The sequence below is a fragment of the Saimiri boliviensis genome, chromosome 14 (genome assembly GCF_048565385.1).
Source record: "Saimiri boliviensis isolate mSaiBol1 chromosome 14, mSaiBol1.pri, whole genome shotgun sequence".
Taxonomy (NCBI): domain Eukaryota; kingdom Metazoa; phylum Chordata; class Mammalia; order Primates; family Cebidae; genus Saimiri; species Saimiri boliviensis.
The window spans coordinates 64,209,030-64,236,970 of NC_133462.1; the positions used below are offsets into that span (position 1 = coordinate 64,209,030).

The 27,941-nt window shown below is 42.5% G+C and overlaps 1 long non-coding RNA gene across 1 annotated transcript; it reads right to left on the bottom strand.

The window, feature by feature from the left end:
- Positions 1-20,464: 20,464 nt before the first annotated feature.
- Positions 20,465-27,148, bottom strand: LOC104651755 (uncharacterized). Its single transcript, XR_745181.2, has 3 exons — positions 26,979-27,148; positions 21,660-21,921; positions 20,465-20,892 (listed from the first exon to the last, which is right to left on the bottom strand). It is a non-coding gene; the product is annotated as an uncharacterized LOC104651755 (long non-coding RNA).
- Positions 27,149-27,941: the final 793 nt, after the last annotated feature.

The window sequence follows — 27,941 nt, forward strand, 5'->3', positions numbered from 1 at the left end:
AATTGGCTGAAGATGCCTCCACATGCCAGAAGGAAGCCTCAGGAGGGTTCTTTCCAGTATCGGGGAGCTCAGAGACAGGAGGCAGCAGCTGCTGGAGAAGCAGCACCAGAACCAGTGGGCACAGTGGGCTTGAGGGCTGAAGGCAAAAGGGCCTGGAAAAGTAGCAAGTCTGCTGCAGAATATGCCGGGAGTAACGTGCTGTGTATGCAGTGAAGCATATGAGAGGAAAGAGCATCGCAAATAATAAGTGTAAGAAATGTGGCCGGGTGGCATGAGCCTGTAAGCCTAGCACTTTGGGAGGCAGAGGCAGGTGGATAACTTGAGGTCAGGAGTTTGAGACCAGCCTGACCAACATGATGGAACTCTGTCTCTACTAAAAACGCAAAAATTAGCTGGACATGGTGGCGCATGCCTGTAATCCCAACTACTCTGGAGGCTGAGGCAGGAGAATCGCTGAAACTTGGGAGGCAGAGGTTGCAGTGAGCTGAGATTGTGCCACTGCAAGCCAGCCTGGGAGACAGAGCAAGACTCCACCTTAAAATAAAAAAAAGGTAAGAAATTTATTTGTAAGACTCTGTGGAAGGAAAAATGAAGACTACTAGAAATGTCAGTACGTGGTCAGTGAGTCACGTAGGGTGAACCACATACAGGAAGGGGTCGGAACAAGAAGGGAAAGAACATAATCACCTATAGGGCTGAACACTGTCAGACTCACCTGGTTGTGCTAAGGAATTCTCCAGTAGGCATTGGTGCTACATTCAAGTTTGTGTTGTGCATATATTATTTTTGTGTGACTTAAGAGCTTACTAAATTCTATTGGTAATTTATCCATGGGAGTGATTGCATTATCAAACACATCCTTTTTCGCTAATGGTATTGCTCAGCCCAGGTGAAAGAAACCCCTGCCTTGGGCCTATGCTTTAGACCTTAATTATTCAAAGTGTGGCCCTTGTACCAGCAGCACTGACAGCACCCACAAGCTTGGGAGAAATGCAGAATATCAGGCCCCACCCATACCTACTTAATAAGATCCCAGGTGATTCATAGATGCATTACAGTCAGAGAACGGTGCTTCCTCCAGCTGTGTCTCTCCTCCTTGGATGCAGGGTCCTCAGGGCCAAGGAGACTTGGCCACCCAGCGCCCACCTTCCCTTCTAGATAATGCTCTAGGTAGCTGGGACATCAGAATCCTCTGGACAATTGGCCCTCTCTGACCCTGCCCCCAAGGCTTTGTGGCCCATCCCCTCAGGGATGGCCTCATTGCCACCCTGAGATCTCTGGGCCTCAGAGGTGGCCTGGGGGCAGCTGTTGGCAGGACATGCAGACAGAGGTTGGACCACATTCTGTAGTATCCACAGGCTTGCACGTGAGGTCCCTTGGACACAGCCAGAAGCAGGAAGGGAAGCGGAGGAAGGAAGTCATCGTGTCCTGTGCTACCACATTTCAGGGCAGGACTCCAAGGAATTCAGGAATCTACATTTGAAATTGTTCTTCCAGGTCATTCTAAAGGTATATTTGTCAGCTAGGTGCATTGGCTTAGGTCGGTAATCCTAGCAGTCTGGGAGGACAAGGTGGGCGGATCATCTGAGGTCAAGAGTTTGAGACCAGCCTGACCAACATGGTGAAACCCAGTTTCTATTAAAAATACAAAAATTAGTTGTGCATGGTGGCATATGCCTGTACTCGAGAGACTGAGACAGCAGAATTGCTTGAACCCAGGAGGCAGAGGTTGCAATTAGCCGAGATTGCACCACTATGCCCCAGCCTGGGCAACAAAGTGAGAGTCCGTCTCATAAATAAATAAATAAATAAGGTATATTTTCAAGCTAGGAGAATAACACACATTTTATTTAACAGTTTGTTCTCTTGATTTATGACCTGGAAATATCTAGACACATGGTACCTGTGACTCCATTTCTGCTCTTCCCCATACCTCCCAAGTGTTTTCGTTGAACCCAAAGTATACAAATTTGAGGAGACCCAAATCATCGTTCCTCATATTGACTGGTTCCTAGGCAGGGCAGGACGGTGGAAGACAGATGGGTTTATCTACAGCCCACCGACCCAAGTTGTAATAAAAACAAGAACATATATTTCGTAACTTGAAAAGGGGTGTTACAAAGGAAAATGTAGATTCTAGAAGGGAGAACAAAAACAAATTATGAACCAATCATTATGCAATTTGAAAAGTGCTGCAACAGAGGCAGAAGTAGAATATGCATTAGCTCAGAGGAGACAGAGATTACCTCAGCAGGGAAGTTTCCACAGCAAAAGCTGGATGAAGGGGTTTTTTAGAAAGTGGCCATTTCAATAGGAAAAAGGGTGGGAAGGACAGCCGTGGCTCAGGCTGGCTGAAGGACTGAATGTGTAGAGGGAGGGCTGAGGGCCAAGGCTGCAGGTGGGAGGGACCAAGCCGTGGAGGGTCTTTATTTAGGAGATCAGCCCTTCCCAAACTGCTCTGCAGTCATCTTGGTGCCAAAAGAATTTACTAGAATATTGCCAAAAACTTTTTCTAAAATCTATTTAAACATACATGTAAAAAAAAAATGTTAAGTGGAACTACTGAATGTCCATATGTGGGGGAAAAAAAATCTAGAGACCTACTTTATACTCTTCCCCAAAATTAATTCAAAATGGATCATAGACCTAAATGTAAAACCTGAAACTATAAAACTTCTAGAAGATAACATAAGATAAAAATCTACATGACATTTTAGTATAATACCAAGGGCACATCCATGAAAGAAATAGTTGATAAGCTAGACTTCAATAAAATTAAAAACTTCTCCTTTGCGAAAAACATTGTCAAAAGAATACGAACATAAGCTATTGACTAGGAGAAAATATTTGAAAAGAGACATCTGATAAAGGACTGTTATCCAAAATATTAAATAATTCTTAATAATGAAAAGACAACCCAATTAAAAATGAGCAAAAGACCCGAATAGACACATCACCAAAAAAAGATACACAGATGGAAAATAAGGATATGAAAAGATATTCAACATCATACATCATTAGGGAACTGCAAATTTGAACAATGATGAGACACTACACATATTAGAATGGCTAAATTCAAAACAATGACAACACCAAATGCTTGCAAGGATGTGGAATAATAGAAAATCATATTCATTACTGGTGGAAATGAAAAGTGGTACAGCTACTTTGGAAGACAGTTTGGAGGTTTCTTAAACATTAAACATGCTTTTACCATACAATTCAGCAACTAAAGACCTTGGTATGTATCCAAATAAGCCAACAACTTATTTGTACACAAAAATTTGCACAAGTACGTCTACAGCAGTTTTATTCATAGTTGTCCAAATTTGAAAGTAATCAAGACATCTTCAGTAGGTGAATGGATAAACAGTGCCATGTCCAGACAATGAAATATTATTCAGTGATGAAAAGAAATGAGCTATCAAGCTATGAGCAGATAAGAACCTAAATGCATATTGCTAAGTGAAAGAGCCAGTCTTAAAAGGTTAGATACCGTATGATCCCAACTACATGACATAATGGAAAAGGCAAAATGTTGGAGGCTCTAAAAAAATAAGTAATTGTCAGGGAGGAAGAGAGAGAAAGTGATGATGGAGCACAGGATTTTTAGGGCAGTAAAACTATTCTATATGATCCTGTAATGGTGGATGTATGTCATTATATATTTGTCCAAACATAAAGCATGTACAATACCAACAGTAGTGAACCTAGTGTAAACTATGAGCTTTGGATGGTAACGATGGTGTCAATGTAATGGCATCGCGTCCGTATATTACTTGGGGGTGCGATGTTGACAGTGGAGAATGCTGTATGTTGGCGGAAGAAGGACAGAAGTGTATGAGAACTGTGTATTTTTTTTCCCAGCTTAATTAAAGTACACTTGCAAACAATTGTGTATATCTATTGGGTACAATATGATGTTTTGAGATACCTATACATTGTGAAATGACTACCGCAAGCTAATCAACATATGTGTATCTCACATAGTTACCTTTTGTGTGGTGAAAACCACTTAAGATGGACTTTCTTAGCAAATTTCAAATATACAATACAGTTTTTTGTTTTGTTTTGTTTTGTTTTTTTGAGACAGAATCTCACTCATCTACCCAGGCTGGAGTACAATGGTACATTCTAGGCTCACTGCAACCTCTGCCTCTCAGGTTCAAGAGATTCTCCAGCCTCAGCCTCCCAAGTAGCTGGGATTACAGACACCTGCCACCATGTCTGGCTGATTTTTTTTTTTTTTTTTTTTTTTGGTAATTTTTAGTACAGATGGGTTTCACCATGTTGGCCAGGCTGGTATCAAACTCCTGAACTCATCTGCCTTGGCCTCCCAAAGTGCTGGGATTACAGGCATGAGCCACTGGGCCCAGCCACAGTACAGTATTTTTAACTATAGTCATCATGCTGTGCAATAGATTTCAAAAATATATCATCTTGCATAACTGAAACTTTGTACCCTTTGGCCAACATCTCTCCATTTTCCCCCAAGCCCCTCAGCACCTAGCAACTACCGTTCTACTCTGCCTTTATGTGTTCAACTTTATTAGGTTCCACATATAAGTAAAGTCATGCAATATTTGTTTTTCTGTGTCTGACTTATTTCACTTAGCATAATGTCCTTCAGCTCTATCCATCTTGTGGTAAATGGCAGTCTGAAAAATATTCCATTATAGTATATACATTGTGTATACACACACACACACACACACACACACACCCCACATTTTCCTTATCCAGTCATTCATCTATTTATCTACAAACACTTTAGCCTGCTTCCATATCTTGGTTATTGTAAATAATTCTGTAATGAACATGAAAGTGCAGATATCTTTTTGAGACACTGATTTCATTTCCTCTGGATATATACCCAGAAATTGGATGGCTGGATCATATGGTAGTTCTATTTTTAACTTTTTGAGAAACCTCCATACCATTTTCCATAATGGCTATACCAATTTTCATTCCCAACAGTGTCCAGGGTTACTTTTTCTCCATATCCTTACCAACACTTGTTATCTTTTGTTTTCTTTATAATAATCATTCTAACAGGTATAAGGTGTTATCTCATTGTGGTTGGTTGTGATTTGCATTTCTCTGACAGTGATGTTGAGCATCTTTTCATAAACCTGCTGGCCATTTGTATATCTTCTTTTGAGAAATGTCTATTCAGGCCCCTTGCCCATCTTTTAGTTGGGTTATTTATGTGTGTATGTGTGTATGTTTTGTTTTTGCTTTGGTAACTGTACTTTTTACTCAGTTTTACTGTGAATCTAAAACTGCTTTAAAAAATAAAATCGCCCAGGTGTGGTGGCTCACACCTGTAATCCCAGCACTTTGGGAAGCTGAGGTGGGCAGATCATGAGGTCAAGTGATTGAGACCAATCTGGCCAACATGGTGAAACCCTGTTTCTACTAAAAATACAAAAGTTAGCTGGGCATGGTGGCATGCACCTGTAGTCCCAGCTACTCGCGAGGCTGAGGCAGGAGATTTGCTTGAACTCGGGAGGCAGAGGTTGCAGTGAGCCGAGATCGCGCCACTGCACTCCAACCTGGTGCCTGGCAACAGAGCAAGACTCTGTTTCAAAATAAATAAATAAAGAAAATCTACTTAAGACCAAAAGATCTTGTGAATAAGTAAATGGAGGCTAACAGACAACTCTTCCCTGCAGGAGAATTTCAAATAATGTACGTAGTTACTCCACCTCAAAGGATGGGGAGCATAAATCCCCAGTTCTTAAGTGTGGCTGTATGTACCGTCATCGCATCCCTTGATATCTTAGAGGGACTTATTCCAGGACCCACACTGATATAGTTTGGATACTTATCCCTGCCCAAATCTCGTGTTGAATTGTAATCCCCGATGCTGGAGGTGGATCCTAGTGGGAGGTGTTTGGGTCATGAGGTGGATCTCTCATGGGTTGGTGCTATCTTTGTAATAGTGAGTGAGTTCTCACAAGATCTGGTCATTTAAAAGTGTGTGGCCCCTCTCCCCACCCAAGTCTCTATTGCCCCTACTCTGGCCATGTGATGTGCCTGCTCCTGCTTCACTTTTTGCTGAGAGTGGAAGCTTCCTGAGGCCTCTCCTGAAGCAGATGCTGGTGCTATGCCTCCTATACAGCCTACAGAACCATGAGTCAATTAAATTTCTTTTCTTATAAATTACCCAGTCTCAGGTATTTACAGCAATCCAAGAGTGCAATAATACAGAAAACTGGTACTAGAAATGGGGCATTGCTTTAAAGATACCTGAAAATGTGGAAGTAGCTTTGGAACTGAGGAACAGGCAGAGAATAGAAGACATTGGAGGGCTCAGAAAAAGATAAGAAGATGGGGGAAAGTTTGGAACTTCTTAGAGACTTGTTAAATGGTTGTGACCAAAATGCTGATAGTGATATGGACAAAGGCCAGGCTGATGAGGTCTCAGATGGAGACAAGGAACTTATTGGGAACTGGAGCAAAGATCACCCTTGTTATACTTTAGCAAAGAATTTGGCTGTATCATGTCTATGCCCTTAGAGATCTGTGGAAGCTTGAACTTGAGGGTGATGACCTGGAAGACCCCAGAATGGTAAATCCACTGGCAGCTTTCACCCTGCACCTGGAAAAGCTGCAGGCATTCAACTCCAACCCATGGGAGCAGCCATGGGGGCTGAACCCTGCAAAGCCACAGAGGCAGAGCTGCTCAAGGTCTTGGGAGCCCACCCCTTATGCCACTGTGCCCTGGGTGTAGGACATGGATTCAAAGGAGATTATTTTGGAGCTTTAAGTTTTAATGATTACCCTGCTGGGTTTTGAACTGTTGGGCTTTGAAAGGGACCTGTAGCCCCGTTCCTTTGGCTGATTTCTCCCTTTTGGAATGAGAATGTTTACCCAATGCCTATATTCCCATTGTATCATGGGAGTAAATAATTATTTGATTTTATAGGCTCATAAGTGAAGGAACTCATCTCTAGATGGCACTTTGAACTTAACTTGGGACTTCTGCGTTAATGCTGGAATGACTTAAGATTTGGGGGGACTGTTGGGAAAGCATGATTATGTTTTGCAATCTGAGGACATGTCACTTGGGAGAGGCTGGGGCAGAATGATATGGTTTGGACGTTTTTTCCTGTCCAAATCTCATGTTGAATTGTAATCCTCAGTGTTGGAGGTGGGGCCTGGTGGGAGGTGTCTGGATCTTGAGGGTGGATCCCTCATGGCTTGGTGTTGTCTTTGTGATAGTGAGTTCTCAGGAGATCTGGTCATTTAAAAGTGTGTGGTACATCCCCGCCACCCCCGCCCCAACTCTCTCTCCCTTGCTTCTTCTTTCACCATGGGATTTCCCTGCTTCTGCTTTGCCTCGCCATGAGTAAAAGCTACCTGAGGCCTCTCCGGAAGCTGAGGGATGTCAGCGCCGTGACTGTACAACATACAGAACTGTGAGCCAATTAAACCTCTTTTCTTTAAAATCTACCCAGTCTCTAGCATTTATTTATAGTAACAGAAGAACAGCCTAATATACCCATGTATATCAAAATCCACACATACGCAAGTCCTCAAGTGGGCCCTGAAGAACTCAGCCATACAAAAAGTCAGCCCTCCCTATCTGCTGATTTCAAATTTCTCCAATACTGTATTTTCCATCCACATTTGGTTGCAAATGTGGAACCTGCGAATACAGAGGGCTGTATATATTTACTAAAAAAAATCTGTGTGTAAGTGGACCTGTGCAGTTCCAACCTGCACTGTTGTAGGGCCAACTGTATTGACTTCCTTCCAAAGAATGCAGTGTGGAAAGCAGGAGATGGAGTAACTTTGCCGTGGATAAACTTGACAAAAATAATGCCTCGATCAGGTGATCAGGGTCAAAATCACAGTGACAAATTGTGTTGATAGTATATATATACTCTTGATATGATGTGATGAAAATAGCACTTTATCTCTGTGATCTTCCTCTTAAAAAAAACCCATAATCTCAGTTACACAAAAAAACATCAGACAGACTGGGCACGGTGGCTCACACTTGTCCTCCAAGCACTTTGGGAGGCCAAGGTGAGTGGATTGCCTGAGGTCAGGAGTTCGAGACCAGCCTGGCCAACATGGTGAAACCCTGTTGGGAATTCAAGACCAGTCTGGCCAATATGGTGAAACCCCTGTCTCTACTAAAAATACAAAAATTAGCTGGGCATGGTGGTGGATGCCTGTAGTCTCAGCTACTTGGGAGGCCAAGGCAGGGGAATCACTTGAACCTGCGAGTTAGAGGTTGCAGTGAGCTGAGATTGCCCCACTGTACTCCAGCCTGGGTGACAGAGTGAGACTCCATCTCAAACAAACAAACAAACAAAAAGAATAGTAGAAAGTGTGGATATGTGGGAACTCTCTATACTATCTTTGCAATTTTTCTGTAAATCTAAAATTCTTAAAAAATGATGTCTATTTTTTAAAAAGATATTACACACACTTAAGTGTTTTTTACCCTACAGTATCCGCCTGTATTTAGAAATGATATGTCCACAGCTGAGTGCAATGACTCACACCTGTAATCCCAGCACTTTGGGAGGCCAAGGCGGGAGGATCACCTGAGGTCAGGAGTTCAAGACCAGCCTGACCAATATGGTAAAACCCCATCTCTACAAAAATAAAAAAATTAGCTGGTCCTGATGGTGGGTGCCTGTAATCCCAGCTACTTGGGAGGCAGAAGCAGGAGAATCATTTGAATCCACAAGGCAGAGGTTGCAGTGAGCCAAGATGGTGCCATTGCACTCCAGCCTGGGTGACAGAGTGAGACTCTTATCTTAAAAAAAAAAAAAAAAAAAAATGTGTCCACATAAGCATGATGGGTGACTTATCCATGCCTGTGCATAGTGGGAGCTTTAAGGGAAGGGGCAACACTTATGAATCAGTGATCATTTCTCCATGATCACCTGACTGGGTAGTATTTGTCAATCACATTATGTTGTGTGATTTCAGCATGTATTGTTAGTCGGTGTTTGTTGTAGCCTAAATATTTACATACCCATTCCCTGAAATTCCATGGTGAGTAGAAGGAGGTTGTGGGATAGTGGTTATCTGAGTCCATTTGGCTGCCATAGCAAAATACCATAGGCTAGTGGCTTAAACAGAAATTTATTTCTCATATCTAGGAAGACTGATATGATGGTGCTGGCAAGGTAGGTTTCATTCTGAGTCCTCTTCTCTTGGCTGCCATCCCACTGTGCTCACATGACCTTTTCTTTAAGTGCACATGCAGGTTTTGGGGAGAGCTCTTAGGTGTCTCTTCTTATAAGGGCACTGATCCCATTATGAGGGCCCCAGCCTAATGACCTCATCTAATCCTAATTACCTCCCAAAGTTCCCATCTCCAAATAACATCACATGGGGGTTCGGGCTTCAACATACAAATTTTGAAAACAAAAACTGTATTTGGGAACAAACATTAAGTCCATAACAGTAGTGAAAACCCCCAGGCTTTGGAGCCAAATTACCTTGATTGAAATCCTGACTTTACCCCTTACTAGTTTTGTGACTTTGAACAATTTACTTTGTGTCTGTCTGTGCTTCCATTTCCTCATCCATAAAATGAGGGATATTAACAATGCCTACCTTTCAGGTTGCTTTAAGGATTAAATGCAGCAATGTCTATAAATTTAACACAGTGTTGGCATGTAAATATCAGTCAGTGAATGCTAGCTATTATAATTGCTATAATGTAGTTCATGAGCTCCTACTAGTATTTTTTTATATATACAAAAAGTGTTGTAAAGTCAGATATACCTGAGAAATGCTGCAACAATGGGGAAGTTTTGAAAAAGGGTTTAAGTAGCGAGGGTCTGCCTCTAGTGTTTTACTTTCTCTGCAGATGTGCCCATCAAAGACACCTAGCTAGAGTGGCCATTTCCTTGCTTTGTTCATTACCTCATTAGTCTTGCTAGAATATTATGTACTTGGCATGTTCCGATTTTAACTTAGGGAAAAAAGATGAAGTTACACATTCAACTATATAATATTGTTTTCAGTGCCACCTCGTATTCTTTTTCTGATGCAGAGAATATGTAAATAAAAGCAGACATCTAGTAAATACAGCACTCAGTTACACATTCAATTTCATTTGAGTTCCAAGTTCAATTTTGATATCTTAACAAATGCCTACTCCATGGTTAATTTTAATGGTCATTTTATTCCTCATCTAGTACACATACCATAAATTTACTGTCATAACCATTTTTTAGTATACAGTTCAGTACAGACTGTATTTTTATTTTTAATGTTTGTTTTATGGGCCCACCTGCATTTTACTTGTGGACTATGTAAACACAGCATATATACATCCCTTTTCTTTTCTTTCTTTTCTTTTTTTTTTTTTTTTGAGATGGAGTCTGTCACCCAGGCTGGAGTGCAATGGCGTGATCTTGGCTCATGGCAACCTCCTTTTCCTGAGTTCAAGCGATTCTTCTGCCTCAGCCTCCTGAGGTGTTGGAATTACAGTAGAAATGGGGTTTCACCATATTAGTCAGTCTGGTTTCTAACTCCTGACCTCTGGTGATCCACCCGCTGTGGCCTCCCAAAGTGCTGGGATTACAGGCATGAGCCACTGTGCCTAGTCTTTTTTTTTTTTTTAAGTTATCAGATGCCTGGTAACCACACCCAAAGGAAAGCTATGGAACATTTTGTTGTCCTGCTTTCTTTCTTTCTTTTTTTTTTTCTTAATGGCTCAGCTCTGTTCAGGAAAAGGTTTAGTTTTTTAAGAAATTTTCAATAATCTGAATAATGATAATTGCTGTCTAAACCTCCCTGCACATCTGACAATGCATTATTCCTGTAATACCTTATCTTTTGTATAAAAAGATAAACATCTCTTTGGTTCTCTTTGCCTTCTGGTAAGGAAAGAAGTTGCACAGAGAAAGGCTGTTGTTCTCTGGCTAACAAGGAACCAAAAAAGAAGTTGCCAACATGGAGAGGCCTAGGGCATGCTAGGAAGGGAAGCAGAGGGGCCCAGGGCATGCTGGGAGGGAAGCAGAGGGGCCCATGGCATGCTGGGAGGGAAGCAGAGAGGCCCCGGGCATGCTGGGAAGCAGAAATGGAGAGGCCTAGGGACCATGGCTGCCAGAGAGCCTGCTATTCCAGGCTCCTCTTGAAAGCTCTTGTGTTCAGCTAGCTAGTCATTGTGACTCAGCTCTGCCTGCAAAGCGCCTACAGTCTAGTTGAGAAGGTAGGGTACATATATAAATATATTAAAAAGCAGTTCAAATTCACATTTAAAATATATCAGCGAGTAAGCAGAAATCTGTGAGTTGGAAGGTTAGAGGAAGCTTGGTGGGAGAACTAAGATTCCCAATGGATCCTAAAAAATGGGTAGATTGTTAAGAAATAGAGATAATTAAGGTCCCACTGCTAGAGAGACTATATATAAGTAGAGGAGGAAAATGAACATAGCATGTTGGGAAAATCTGTATCTCCCAAGCTATTTTATTGTTGATTTTCACCATCTCCGGAACTTCAGTTGGTTGGATTGGTTTTTGCCATTTTGCAATCACTCCTTAAATCTGCAAGGCAATCTCCAGCATTTACCTTTCTATATTTCTGTTGATGAGAAACAGATCTGTCTTTTTGCCTTTTAGGGCATTGGCTTCCTAAGTGTGTAAGTCATGACTGATGCACGATGTGTCCGGGAAAAACAAAAGGAGTTATTCTTTGCACCCAAGGTTAGACTTTCCTCATGGCAAGAGATGTTTAGTTTTTGGCAGTGATCCCATCTTCAGGCACTTCTGAGATACTCATGACTAGTTAACTACTGCTGGCGATGATCTCCCATCATTAACCTTGAGTTTCTCCAGAAAGAGATCACATGTGGGTCTTTCGTAACTGTGTTTTTTCAACAGCAACACTGGCCAGTGTGGCCACAGAGTTAGAACTGGCTCAAGTCTGGACCCTGAAGGCACTGATCAACTTTCTCATCTCTCTTGAGCTTGTGGGGTCTCAACCATTCATCTGATTACTCAACTTATCCTGGCCAAGGGATTTAGCCAAGAAGAAAGGGCATCTGGGCAGAATGCCATTAGGAAGGTTGTCCCCCAGGAAACAACACACCCTTTATTTATGGTCTTTCCTTTCCTCCCATCAAACCAGATTTTGCTTTCTTCCACTACTGAGGTGACAGAGACAAAGACTTGTGTTTAATATGCAAAACCAGTAGCTTACATCCAAATTGCTATTTTCCCTGCAAAAAGACTTCTTTCAGTGCTTTACAATCCGTTAGCTATTTACTTTCATTGCGTGGGTTACATTTACCTATTTTTTGCTGCAAGTTTTATATAGTTTAATCACAAAGAAAAAGAAGCAGTTCTATACTACTATTTCTTTTTTCCAACCAGTCATCCCATTGAATTTTTATTAAGAATATTCTACCTGGATGTTAAAAATTTTACATGAAGGAATTGCAAATAAGTATAAGAATTGCACATAAGCATAAAAATAATTGTATTTTATCTTATTTATCTTGTTTTCCCAAAGATGATAAAAACCACTGACATATACAAGTATAAAAGCACTATATGCCCTCAATTTCTTTTGGTTTCCTCATCTGTAAAATGAAAGATTTGTCCTGCATAGATTATTTTTCAGTTTCATTCTAGTTTAATATTCCATGATCCTGCAGGAGGATATGGTGCTGTTTTTGTTGGAAATTCAAGATGGTAGCATACAAAAAGAAGATTAGACACAGAAACAGACATTTGTGCTGGAGTAGACTGGTAATTACCACCTAAGACCTTTCTTTATTTGGACAGGTCCTTAGAATAGTCAGCATTAGCATAAGTGGAAGTAAGAGTCGGTAATTGTTCCATACCCACCTGGAGTTTAAATTGGCAGCCAAAGGTTGCAAACTCAAATTCCTCCAGCGTTTTGAGATTGGTACTATATGTGTGTGAAGTGGTAGAGTGGGTGCCTGGGGGGAGTGGTAGGAACCTCAGTCTGTAGGAGAGTGCCTGTCTCCTCCCTAAAAGTATGTAAATAAATAAATAAATAATAAAATACTGGTGACCGAAACACACAGACAAATCTCTGGCTATATGTAGCCTGTAAGCTAAATATAAGAGTTTCCTACCCTTAAATTCCAATTCAGTCAATCTTTTCATTTTTTTTAAAGAAGAATCAGGTCCAGAGGGGTACAGTAATTTGCCCAAGGTCAGACAGCAATTTAGTAGTATAGCAAGGCTGAGAAGCCAGATTTTGTGCTCTCTAAGTCAGTGTTCTTCCATCTGGTTGTCTCTCAGCTCAGATCTGCTCCAGCAAGCAAGGCTGCTGATTGTCTAAACACTGAATAGAGTGTGGCTTTGCTGCCTTTACCTGTGCATTGTTTATAGCAATAGCTACTTCATAAAGGTAAAAGTAGATTGCTATGGTTAGAATATGTGCCACAGAAATTAATGTGCTGGAGACTCGATCCCCAATGCAACAGTGTTGGGAAGTGGGGCATAATGGGAGGTGTTTAGCCCCAGAGGCTTGTCTCTTCCAAGCTCTTTTGAATGGACTAATGCCGTTATAAGAAGGGTTCATAGATTCCTCCTCCCACCTTTTCTCTCCTTTTCCTTTCTCCCTACCCCCATCCTCCACTTTTTCCCTTCCATCTTACATCTTGAAAGGATGAAGCAGGAGTGCCCTCACCAGATGCCAGTGCTTTGATCTTAGACTTCCTAACCTCTAGAACTGTGAGAAAGTAAATTTCTGTTCTTTATAAATTACTCAGTCTCAGATATTGTTATAGCAGCATAAAACATACTAAGACATAGATCTATGTTAAAGTCACTTTCAAAAATTGTTGCTGTGTTATTAATTCATTATTAAATCATGAACAGTAGAATAGTGCCATTCAACAGCTCCATACATAATTTTAAATGACTTAGTAGAAACATTTTTTTAAAAACAATATATCAAAAATATAATCATTTCAACTTGTGATAAGTATATAAAATTATTAATGGGATATTTACATTCTTTTTTCATAGAACTCTTCAAATCTGGTGAGTATCTTATAGTACATCTTAATTCAGACAGCCACATTTCAAGTGCTTGATAGCCACATATGGCCAGTGGCTACCATATTGGACAGTGTGGTTCTAGAAAGTTCCTTGTTTCATTCTCACCCTACTCACAGCCAACCAGGAAAGGGAGAAAGTTCCCAGAGGCTTGTCTCTTTCAAGCCTTCTATTGTCGGTTAATTAAATCCCTAAGCAACGGCTGAGTCACTTGCAACTGTGGAAGACAATTTAAGAAATCTGTCTCAAAGCCAAGAACATAGCTCCCCACATAAAAGGAGGGGAGGCAAGTCCTTTGAGTTAGAGGCCTTGAAGGAAGAAGAGTCTGTACTGAGTCAGGTGCCCCTGTATGGGAGGGAAGGAGATTGCTAAGGGGACAGAGGAAAGCAGAGAAGAGAAATGGGTCTCCTTAGGGTCACCATTTCCCTCCAGAGCCCTGTGAAGGAGAGTCTATGGTGCTTTCCTCACTTAGGTCCCACAGCCTCTTCATGAGGCAGGTACTGTACTATTCTCATTTTATAGAGTAGGAAACCCAGATGGAGAGGTCATATACTTGCCTGAGGTCATGTAGCTAGGTAGCTAGTAGTTAGCAAAGCTGGTGCTCCACACTCAGATCTGATGGACTTCAATACCTGTTTCTTTTTTCTTTTCTTTGTCTTTCTTTTTTTTTTTTTTTTTTTTGAGACAGAATCTCACTGTCGTTGCCTGGGCTGGAGTGCAATGGTGCAATCTTGGCTCACTGCAACCTCCACTTCCCAGGTTCCAGCAATTCTCGTGCCTCAGCCTCCCGAGTAGCTGAGATTACAAGTGCCTGCCACCACACCTGGCTAATTTTTGTCTTTTTAGTAGATATGGGATTCACCATGTTGGCCAGGCTGGTCTTGAACTCCTGACCCCAGATGATCTACCTGCCTTGGCCTGCCAAAGTGCTGGGATTACAGGTGTGAGCCATTGCGCCCAGCCTCAATACCTATTTCTTAACCACTGGGCTGTATTAGGAAGTTCTGAAACCATCTCCAAATACCACAGAGGGTACATGAACTTTCGCATAAAATGTGCATGAATGTTTGATGTTTACATACAACTTATTATTGTCTACATGACTAAATTGTCTATTTTCAGGCAAATTTCCATTTAAAACAGTATCACTGCTTCCCAACAAGTGGTTGCTTCTTAATCTTTCTTTCTGCTATGCATTTTCACCCATTCACTATTTCTGGTGGACTCCTGGAAGCAAAACTGTATGGGAAAATGGGAGACTCAGAGAGCAAAAGAGTAGGAGGTAAATGCCAGGAATCAGCAGGGCTGGCTATCTGTATAGGAGTTGGCTGAATGTGGCATCTGATCTGGGATGGAAGAGAAGGGAAATACCACACATTTTATTTGTCTCAAAATATCCGATCAACTTCAGTCCCGTAATTAGTGAGTTATTCCCACTAGGTAATTCATTTCACCAGAGGGAAGGCATTTTCTCTAGAAGACCCCATTGAGATGAAGCAGGCTCAATGGGGTGGCCAGATGGAATGGCAACTGAGTCTGCAGTCCAGGGAGCTGTATTGCCTATTTGACACCCTGCTCTGCCACTTTCTAGATGAGGCACCTTGGGACAGTTTACTGAAATTCCTCTGCCTCAGAGTCTTCATTTAAAAACTGAATATAAAACTAGTTTTATGTGATAGGAGTTTCAGGATGATTAAAAGAGGTGATGAATATAAAGTTCCTGAAGAGTTAGCACTCAGTAATCTTTCGGTGCAATAGCATGAATGCCCAGTTCAGTGGTCCTTAACCACCAACTCACCAGAAATCACCAGGAGAGTTTAGTAAAATACAGGGACCCAGGCTTATTTTCCCAAGAGGGGGAGGGGTTACAAACAAGCAACGTTTGTCCCCTGCCTTGGCTGGCATTGGTGTACGAGAATATTAAGTCCTTATCCATGTGGTGCCAAAAATACCAAGAGGCCACATGATGTTGCGGGAAAGGCATTGGTTTCAGTGCCAGACAGGTCTGTGATGAAATTCGGCCCAGTCACTTGCTGGCTATATGACCCTGGGGAAGGTTCGTTATCTCTCTGAGCCTAAGTTTCCCTATTTGTGTGGTGGAAATCATTACAGCTGTCTTTTTGCTTGTGGCGAGGATTAATTTAGGCCCATCAGTGCTTAGTGGTCAGCCAATGCGGTTAGGATGGAGCCCTCACTTCGTTTGACACCAAGACATCTCAGAACATGGGAAACAGCTTCTGGGAGCATCCTTGGGAGCAGCTGGGCTGTCCAGCTGGCACTAAATGGAACTGAATTTTCTACAGGAGGAACAGCTGCCAGGTCATTGGTAAGCTGGTCACTGAGGACTGATGCGGGCTCAGATATCAGAGTAGGGAAGCTGGTGGGAACAGAGATAGGCAGTGGGTAGGGGTCCATTGGCTTCCTGCTTACTGCAAAATAAACTCCTTCTATTTCTGGGAGTTAGAACCCTTCTTATTAACCTAACAATTAGTCCCTCTATGACAGTAGAACAAAAATATCCCACCTAGGCTGCACCCTTTTGAAGAGGTAGAGTCCTATGAGTGGTGGACCTGGTGATGGTGGTGGTGGTGTTCCTTCCCGCCCCCCCCACAACCCCCGTGAAGGGGAGGAGTCACTTGGAAATCTCCCTCCATTCACTCTTTGATTTATAGTGCTGTAATGGAATGATTTAATTCTCACATTAAATGCACAGACAGATTGACACCATTATATAAAACCAATAATTCATAGGCAAGCCAGAAGAGATTCTGAGGCTTAGTCTATAGAGATGACAGACACAGCGATTCTCTCCTCCCTATTTCCCATATTCCATCCCCAAATACACTGCAGTAGTCCCCGATCTGTCCAGGTAAGGAGGAAGCCCTCAAAGAGGAAATCTCCCTGGCTGCTTCTAGCTCAAGAAATGGTCAAGCTTTACAAGATCTCTTTAGCCTTAAGACATCCTAACAGGGAATCCTGGGAATGGAGACAGAGGAGGGAGGCTTGGAAGTAAGTTCAGCTTTCTTCGCAATTGTTTCTTCATTATTTACATTATGATTTTCCGTGTTTCTGAGCTTTTGTTGACATTTTGCCTTTATTCTGGCCAGTGCTGCCTCCTATCCTGTTTCTAGGAGCACACACCTCACGCTTTCTCTCAGGTGTGCTAGAATGCAGTTCCTCGCCTGACATTCCTCTTTAAGTCCCCAGCACGTAGCACAGTTCCTGACACCTCCTCCATCATGATTGTTGACTGTGTGGAGTGGCTTGTTATTGCACTGGCAGTGAGACTCACTTAGAGAAGGGTGGCTTTGTTATGGTTTCTCTAAAAGGTGGTTCTGCCCATATCTGGCTTGACTGAGCAGAGGGCAAAACAGGGGACATTGGGAGGAGAGGAATCAACAGTTTCCCAGTTTTTCCCCCAGGCAATGGGAAACACCTGGGATTTGGAACCTGAAACCTGAATTCAGGAGACTGAACTTCCACTAACTGGACAAACCTTCGGTTTACTCAAGCCCACTCGACTTCAGTTTATTTGTTTGTTTCCTGGATATAGTAAGATTTTTTTCCTTCCTGCCTTATAATCAAAGAAGCTGTGACAATATAACAAATAAGGTTTTGGAAAACGCTTTATAAAGAAATATGTGAATGACAGCTATTATTTTTCATAAAGTGATTTCTCTGGTGAGTTCATAGTGTTGTGGCTCAAATGTGTTAGGCACCTATATGTCCTAGGCACAGTGTGAGGGGTTTCAGGAAGTACATACTGTAATTAACATGTAAAAGGAGTAGCATGAAGGCAGCTCAAAGAAGAGAGCCATTCATAGACAGCACCCACCCGTTGTAGGTGCTTCTGTTGTGAAAACAGCCCGTAACCTTTCAGCCTTTAGAGTTTGAAGTAACAAGGAAGGCATCCTCATTTGGCTTCAGGACACCCCCAGGCCAGTCTGTGAATGGCTCCCTTCTTTGGGCTGCCCTCATTTGCACCCAGTGGTACTAGCCGCAAACTCTAGGAATGGAGAATTAACCTCTGCTGAAGCAACATATGGAGCATGGAGACTGTGATTTCAAGTATCGGTGTCTATTCTATTAATAATGGTAGGTGTAGGAAGAAAAAAATAATAGTGTCAGCTAAAATTGAGTTTACAAATAGGCCAGGCACTATTCCAAGTGATTTATATATATTCACTCATTTAATCTTTACAAGAATCCCACCAGGGTAGGATCTAGTGTTATCCTCATTTTACATATGAAGGCACTGGGACACAGAATGTTTAAGTAACTTGCCCCAAGCTTCTCAGACTGGAGCTGGGGAGCCATAATTTGAACCCAGGTAGTCTTGCACCAAAGAAAACTGGGCATTCTGCCAACCTTGACAGCAGCCTCTAGGACAGCCATGGACTGTGCCCAGAAGGAGAAGCAGCATACTCTGAATGACAGAATGAGCTCTGGATGACCTCTTACTTATCAACATCTTTTCCCCAACGTAACTTCCAGAAATACCAGGTCATTAGCAATTATGCAAGAGTTGAGGAGGAAGGAGGTTTTCCACTCTTTATTCCACTTCATTATACTTTTTTTTTTTTTTTTTTTTTTTTTTTTTAGACAGGGTCTCTGCTACCCAGGCTGGAGTGCAGTGGGGTGATCTCGGCTCACTGCAACCTTCACCTCCTGGGTTCAAGTGATCCACCTGCCTCAGCCTCCCTAGTAGCTGGTACTACAGGTGTGTGCCACCATGCCCAGCTAATTTTTTTTGTTTGTATTTTTAGTAGAGACAGGATTTCACCATGTTGGCCAGGCTGGTCTTGAACTCCTGACCTCAGGTGATCTGCCTGCCTTGGCCTCTCAAAGTGCTGGGATTATGGGCATGAGCCACTGTGCCTGGCCTATATTTCCTATTTAAGAACAACTTGGCTGGGCGTGGTGGCTCACGCCTGTAATCTCAGCACTTTGAGAGGCTGACATGGGTGGTTCACCTGAGGTCAGGCATTTGAAACAAGCCTGGCCAATAGGTGAAACCCCATCTCTACTAAAAATACAAAAATTAGCCAGGTATGGTGGCTCACGCCCGTAGTCCCAGCTGCTTGGGAGGCTGAGGCAGAAGAATTGCTTGCACCTGGAAGGTGGAGGTTGCAGTGAGCTGAGATCCTGCCACTGCACTTCAGCCTGGGCAACAGAGTGAGACTCTGTCTCAAAAAACAACAAAAGGAAACAATAGATGGAAAAAATTGGGGTTCTATTAGCAAGGAAGAACGGAGAAATAAAAGTTGAGGAGGCCACCCATGGGTTCCACTACAGTCTGCAAATGCCCAGTATAGATTAATATCCAGTAAAGTATATGTCCAAGAAATGTTAGTCATCACTTTTCTCAATGACGCCTGAACATAATGTACAAAGACCGGTTTGAAGGCACATCTTCATGCAGCTCTTCAGTCAGAAATCAAGTCATTTGACAGGTGCTGATGAAAGTTTTTTCAGAAACTTCGGAAGGATAGCTTCCAGAAGTAGATGCTGGCTCTTCACAACTTACGCACGTTGCACAGCACATCACATTGCCACGCAGGTATCGTGGGACTGGCTGGTGGCTCTTTCTGCGTAGAGGCCCAAGCATCTGGTGTTTCTCTCTTCTGTGTTGGCGGATCCTCTGAACTTTGATACAGTCTTCATTCCACAATTGGCAAAGAAAATCTCCTCTGGGATAGAGCGTACACATGCCTCATGCCTGGGGAGGCATGACTCCCAGCCCTGTCCTTTCACTTCAAATGAAATATAATAAATATGAAAGGAAAACAAAAGACAGGCAGACAGAAAGCAGACTCAGAAAGACAGAATGAGAAAACACATATACGCTCTCAAAAGCAAGGGAGAACAAAAGGAGGCAAAGGGCAGACATCTCTCTGTCCACTGGAGCTCTGAGGAATCAGAATTTCTAAAGCCGTTTTTGTTTTGTTTTGTTTTTTCCAAGATGGAGTCTCATTCTTGTCGCCCAGGCTGGAGTGCAATAGCGAGATCTCGGCTCACTGCAACCTTCACCTCCAGCATTCAATCGATTCTCCTGCCTCAGTCTCCTGAGTAGCTGGGATTACAGGCACCCATCACCATGCCTGGCTAATTTGTTTATTTGTTTCTTTGTTTTGGAGACAGAGTCTCACTCTGTCACTAGGCTGGAATACAGTGGCAAGATCTCCGCTCACTGCAACCTCTGCCTCCCAGGTTCAAGTGATTCTCCTGTCCCCACCTTCCCCGTAGCTGGGATTACAGGCACCTGCAACTGCACCCAGATAATTTTTGTATTTTTAATAGAGATGGGGTTTCACCATGTTGGCCAGGCTGGTCTCGAACACCTGACTTCAGGTGATTCACCTGCCTCGTCCTCCCAAAGTTGTGGAATTACAGGTGTGAGCCATCATGCCCAGCCATAAATGTTTACATTTAAAAAAATGGCACCGGGCACGGTGGCTCACACCTGTAATTCCAGCACTTTGGGAGTACGAGGCAGGTGAATCACCTGAAGTAAGGAGTTTGAGACCAGCCTGGCCAAGATGGTAAAACCCTGTCTCTACTAAAAAATACAAAAATTAGGGTTGGGTGTGGTAGCTCATACCTATAATCCCAGCACTTTGGGAGGCCGAGGCAGGCAGATCAGGAGTTCGAGACCAGCCTGACCAACATGGTGAAAGCCTGTCTTTATTCACACACACACACACACACACACACACACACACAAAACATTAGCAGGGCCTGGTGGCAGGCACCTGTAATCCCAGCTACTTTGGAGGCTCAGGCAGGAGAATTGCTGGAACCCAGGAGGCAGAGGTTGCAGGGAGCCAAGACCGTGCCATTGCACTCCAGCCTGGGCAGAAGAGCAAGACTCCATCTAAAAAAGAAAGAAAGAAAGAAAGAAAAAATTAGCCAGGTGTGGTGGCAGGTTCCTGTAATCTCAGCTGCTCAGGAGGCCGAGGCAGGGGAATCACTTGAACACCGGAGACAGTTGTTGCAGTGAGCCAACATGGTGCCACTGCACTCCAGTCTGGGTGACAGAGTGAGACTCTGTCTAAAAAAAAAAACAAAAAAAGGGAAGATTATGACTTATCCTCTCCTTCCTGATAGCCCCCTTTTCAGCAGTTACTTTATTCATCTTGAGGCAGAAGGATAAACAAAGGATCTTTCCTCCTCAAGAAACACCCCCTCCTTCCTCAGTTCCACACCCCTGCCCTAGGAATCCATGACTGCAGGAAATATATTCAGATAAAACAATTCCAGTTACTGGAAAATTGCAAGGCTTTCCTCTGTGGGTTTACAACAGCTTGGCCTCTGACCCACCAATAAAAGAGATTTACTAAGTCATAGTAACACCTTTTATATAGTCTCAATGTGAGGCAAGTCACTTCATCTGTCTCAATCCAGACTCAGGCTCTTAATGGTGAAGGTTGGAATGGATTCGTGGTTCTGAGTGTATATCGTATGTATGTACATGTGTGTGTATGTACATGCACATATACATATTAAACAACATCATCATTTCAAATGCTGACATCTTAAGTGGCACTTCAACAGAAAAACAGGTGAAGGCAAGGGCTTTAATTGGGGGAAGGTGAGCTCGGAAGAGGTGGAGTAAGAGCAGGAGGAATCTGAAATCCTTACCTTTAGCCACGCAGTCTCTTGAAGTATTGCCCCCATGTGGGGCTTCCCAGAGCAATTTGACAACCATTGACCTAGCTGCTCTCTAAGACACTGTAGATCTAAAACACAAAGGTCTTGCTCTGTCTTTAGAAAAAAGACGAAGTCTGATTCCTCCCTTGTAGATTCACACAGTAGCACAACATACCTTGAAGCGGAGAAGGAAGATAAGAAGCAAGAGGGAAAAAATTCCCTTCCTAACCCCATTTCTATCTTCTTTGGAATTCTGAAAAAAAAAAAAAAAAAAAAAAAAAAAAAGGATAGTGAATGGTACAGGGGATAATATAACTCATACCTACCATCCATAATTATAAAATTACAATTTAACATATTTGTCTCATAACTTTTTTTTAAGTTTTATTTATTATTATTATTTTTTGAGACAGGGTTTGCTCTATTGCCCAGACTTGAGTGCTGTGGTATGATCTTGGCTCACTGCAACCTCTACCTCCTGGGTACGAGCAATTCTGCCTCAGTCTTCCGAGCAGCTGGAATTACAGGTGCATGCCGCCACACTCGCCTAAGATAAGCTTTTTAAAGTAAAGAAAACCTGGCAGATGAAGTTCTCTTAGTTCATCACTCCAATCCTATTTTCCTCCTTCTCTCTTCAGTTAAATGCTATCATGACTGACTAATGCCTGTCCCCCCACTCCCCCGCCCAAAAGATGTTCACTTTCCAACCCCTGGAGCCTGTAACTATGTTGCCATGGCAAAAGAGATTTTGCAGATGTAATTAAATTAAGGATTTTGAGATGGGGGAGATTATTCTGGGTTAGCCAGCTGGACCCAATATAATCATAAGGGCATTTTTTGGAGGGAGGCAGGAGGTCAGAGGCAGAGAAGGAGATGTCACAATGTTGCATGAGGTTGGTGAAGATGAAGCAGAGGCTGGTAAGATGCATCCAAGAGCTAAGAAATGCAGGCAGCCTCTAGAAGCTGGAAAAGGCAGGTATTCTCCCTTAGAGCCTCCAGAAGGCACACAGCCTGCTTACCAATTGTAGACTTCTGTGTTGTTTCACGCTATTAAGTTTGTGTTGATTTGTTATAGCAGCAATAGGAAACTAATACAATGAGTTGGGTGAGTTTCCATCTGCTCCATGTTTTTATACTTGGACTAGTTGGATAGATACATAGAAACAGAAATAGAGAAGATATTTTGTTTTATATATTTTCTACAGTCACTTGATGTTTTTGAGAATATCCATTTGATATGTAAATATCTAATTCATCCAGTTTAATTGCAATATAGTATTTTGTCATATGACTATACCACAGTTTGTTTATGTAAGTCTCTAAAATGGGCTGGGTGCGGTGTCTCGTGCCAGTAACCCCAGCACTTTGGAAGGCCAAGCTGGATCCATCACCTACAGTCAGGAGTTCGAGACCAGCCTGGCCAACATGTTGAAACCCCATCTCCCCTAAAAATTCACAAATTAGCTGGGCGTCGTGGCATGTGTGTAATCCCAGCTACTCAGGAGGCTGAGAGAGGAGAATCACTTGAACCCGAATAGGTGGAGGTTGCAATGAGCCAAGATTGCGCCATTGCACTCCACCCTGGGCCACAGAGCTAGACTTTTCTCCAAAAAAAAAAAAAAAAAAAAAGTGTCTAAAATGAGCATTAGGATATTTTTAATTTTTCATAGCAATGAACATCCTTGTACGTTATTTCCATATCATACATGTATCTCCTTGCATATATATGCAAAAGGTCCACTAGAATGTATATCTAGAATTTGCAGGTTCTGGTTTTACTCCAGCCTCCAGATTACATAATAAAGTTCAAAATTCTTGGCATATATGCCCAGACTCTTAATGGGCACTCTCCTGAGAAGAGCGATTATGATTCAGCAGAGGCAAGGGGAGGAAAACTTTCACATTCACCTTGATTCTTTTATGTGTGAATTTTTTACGAGCATATATTACTACATTTAAAAATTTCTTACCCGGGCACTTAGGACCCTAACATAGAGACTGAAAACATCAGTCCTTAGGCTGAACACAGACATATTTTGTTTGTCCCACAAAGGACTTTTAAAATATTGAAATATTCATTCATATTAAACAATGAGATTTCACATAAAAATCCAAAATTCAAAATTATCTTGGAAAAACTAGAAAGGTTGAAAACACTGGACCTTCACTTGGTAATGCCTGGCAGGTGCATTTGCGTTGCTCCCATGAAGAGAAACAAATTTTGTCTTGTTTTGCCATGGTCCCCACCTCTCTCTGTTGCCTGCCCCATTTCTCATTTATTTTATTTCCTGCTCTCCTGTAGGCATTTGAGTTTGCAACTCCAACTAGAGTTGCCAGATAAAACACAAGACTTACAGTTAAATTTTAATTTCGGATGAACAACAAATAATATTTTAGTTTAAACATGTCTCAGATATTGCTGAGCATCCTGCACTTTTGTTTGCTAAATCTGGTAATTTTAACCCCAGTTTCCCAGCTCTCACCAGCCTGGCCTTCCCCCCATTCCAACTTTATCACTCATTGCTCCGTGTTAACCCTCTGCTCTGGCCAAATCAGACTGTTCACTAGTGTCCTGACTGTTTATTTTTATTCTTCTCCTGTCTTGGAGATCCCACCTCTGCTCCTCTCCAGTTGTCTAAGATTAAATCAGGGCCCTTCAAGACCAATTGACGCCCTCACTCCTGCAGAAATGTGTCTGCCTTGGGAATCCCTTTTTCCTCCCTATTCCCATTGCACTACGGAGAGAACTCATTTAGTATTTACTATTTGGAGATGCAGTGTTACTTTTTTACGGGTAATACCCCAACTAGATTATAACCTTTCAATTTTTACTTCTTATAGTATCCCTAGTGCCTAACAAATGCTTTGTACATAGGAGGTAGTTAATAAGAGTTTGCTGATGTAAGGATGATGTATCAGTTAGCTCTTCATAACAAACCATCCCAAAACTTGGTGACTTAAAATAACTGTCTTAGTCAGCTTGGGCTGCTATAATGAAAAATCATAAACTGGGTGGCTTAAACAAGAATTTATTTCTCACAGTTCTGGAAGCTAGGAAGTGCATGATCAGGCACCAGCAGATTTGGTGTCTGGTGAAGGGTTTCTTGTTCATAGCTGGTGCCTTCTAGTTGTGTCCTCACCTGGTAGAAGGGAGGAATGAACTCCCTAGGGCATATTTTATAGAGGCACTAATCCCATTCATGAGGGCTCCACCCTCATGAGCTCATCTACCTCCCAATATCACATCTCCTAATACCATCACATTAGGGGTAGGATTTCAATATATGAATTTTGGGAAGCCTAAAGCATTTAGTTCATAACAATAGCAAATGTTTATTCTAGTTGATTCTGTGGCTAGTTGGGTCTGAACTGGTTTGGTTAGGGCTGGATGGTCTAAGATGGTCTCACTCATATGTCTGGCCTCATGTGGAATCCTAGGAGTGTGGGTATGGCTGGAGCTTCTTTCCGTTAGTACCTCTCATCCTCAAGTCGTGCTACCAGGAGCGGCTTATAGACATGGTGCGAGAAGGGCTCCCACAACAAGAGCCTCTGCTTACATGACATTTGCTATCATCGCATTGGCCAAAGAAGGTCAGATAGCCAAGCTCAGATTCAGCAGATAGAGAAACAGACTCTACTGCTTTTTGAGAAGAAGGACAAAATCACATGGCAAAAGAGCATGCATGCAGAGAGACAAGACAAATTGGAGGGTATTACCATAACAACCTAACTTAGCTGATAAGAATCCAGCTTCCAGAGTGCTTAGAAATCTCAAAATTCATCTCAATTCAAGAAGTATGTTCATTTTCAACTATGGTCTCTGCATGCCAGTAAAACGGAACTTCTTTTGGCATGCCAAGCTACTTCCCACAGGAGCCTTTCCCATGTTGTTTGCTGTGCTTGGAATGCTCCGCCCCTCTCCGTGCCAGGCTAATTACTATATTTCCTTTAAGTTCCTTCCTAAAGTCGCTTCCTGAGGGAGCCTTTCCTGACTCTTCAGAACAGGGCAGGCTCCTGTTCTACACACTCAGGGCACCACAGATGCTGTGTTTACGGCACGCACCACCACTGCCATGCATTACTTTGTTATACAGGTACTTAATACCAGTCTCTCTCTCTTTCTCTCTCTCTTTCTCTCAGCCTCAACCAAAAGAGCTCCACGGCAGAGAGACTGAGTCTATCTTGTTCACTGCTGAATTCCCAGCATCTAGTACAATGTCTAGCATGGAGTAAGTGCTCAGAATTGAAGGAATAAATGGATGAACCTATGAATGAATGGCCTGCAATGTGCTCAGTGTGGAATAGGCCTGTTTAAAAACCTGTTGGAGTAGCAGATACAGAAAACTGCAGCCAGGTGGGGAGTGAAGACTGGGTCATACAAAATGACTGAGAACAACTCAGAACCAAATAGAGGGTGAAATACCAGACGCTGGGCTGCAAATGCCATGGGAGATCAAGAAGAAGAGATTAGGACAGAAGGTCACAGAGGGTAGCACTTGAGTGAGGTCCAGAGGAGAAGCAGGATTTAGAGGAGGAGCAGGGTTTAGAGGAGGAGCAGGGTTTAGAGGAGGAGCAGGGTTTAGAGGCAGTTCGTAAGGAGTCTAATATATTAAGGTCATGAATTTGCTCCTCTGTAGTTCCTATCTATTCATATCCTTATAAGCTCTTTATCAGAAAAGAAAGTGGGCAGGAGAGTAAGGGGAGATGGTTCAGTGGAGGCGGTCCTACTGTTACTGAAACGGCCCCAAAGGTTATGTTTCAGAGGAAACGGCAAAGTTGTGTCGTACACACACACAAAACAGCTCATTTAGAGACAAGAGAGATTCCTCTGAGCCACTGAAATAGAACAACAGTAAACATCTGCTTCTACTCTTCTGGAAACACTGTGGTCTGGATGCTCTCTCTGTCACTCCTCTGCTCTTTCACTTTTAACTATTTATGAAAACTTCCAAACCTTCACAAAGAAAAGAGTGTAAGAAATTCCATCACCAACTTCAAAAAACCTCAGTATTTGCCATTTGTTTTATCTCTCTCCCTCCCAACCCTAAAGTTTTTTTCTCCTAAGGCATTTCTCCTAAAGCAAATCTTAGATAGCATGTTATAACGCTCCTAAATACTTCAATACAGATATCTAAAAGAAATGAGGCCATTTTCTTACATAACCACAAAACCTTTTTCATACCCAACAAAATAAAGCATAATTTGTCAACATCCTTTAACACCCAGTTCATATTCAAAATTTCTTGATTGTCTAAAGAAAGTCTTTTTACATTTGGTTTCTTTGAATCAGAATCTCAACAAGATCCTCACCTTAATTTGGTATCTCTTAAATCTCTTTTAATCAAGACTGCGACGTTCTCTTTCAGCTGGAGCTTCCTTTGCCAACAACCTACCTCAGCCTTCATGGCCTTTATCTCGCTCCTGGATTGGCAAGGAGCTGAAAGATCAGAAGCAGAAGTGAAGTCAACATGGGGAGAAGGTGGGAGGGATGGGGTGAGTATCAGAAGCCTAAGATGTTATGAAAAAAATTCCTAATCAGCTTCAGAAGAAACAGATTAGAATAAGAGACTCTTAAGAACTGGAGTTGACCTGCATGCTCTCCTAACACCTAAGAATGTCAAGAATTTACAGAGATTATAAGAGGCTGATTCCTGTGGGCTAGAGAGGGAGGGCAAGAGAAAGGAAATCAGGATGAACCTAATGGACAACATACAAGCATAGGCAGGACCTAATTTATAGGGCCCAATGCAAGATAAAAATCTCAGAGCCCTTGTTCAAAAATTATTAGGAATTTCAAGATGGCAATAGCAGCACATTGAACCAAGCACAGGACCCTTCAAAGCACAGAGACCTGTGTGATTGCACAGGTTACATGCCTGCCTTTGTGATTTTGTTTGTTTTTTTGGTGGGGACGGAGTCTCACTCTGTTGCCAGTCTGGAGTGCAATGGCGCGATCTCAGCTCACTGCAACCTCCGCCTCCCAGGCTCAAGCAATTCTCCCGCCTCAGCTTCCCAAGTAGCTGGGATTACAGGTGTCCACCACCCTGCCCGGCTAATTTTTGAATTTTTAGAAGAGATGGGATTTTACCAAGTTGGCCAGGCTGGTCTCAAACTCCTGACCTCAGGTGATCCACCCATCTCACACTCTCAAAGTGCTGGGATTACAGGCGGAAGCGACCGCAACCCACCCATGCCTGCCTTTATGAAACTGACCCTGTGCAATGGGTGGCCAAATCTAGAAGTCCCCAGGGAGTTTTCCTACAAGGTAATGCT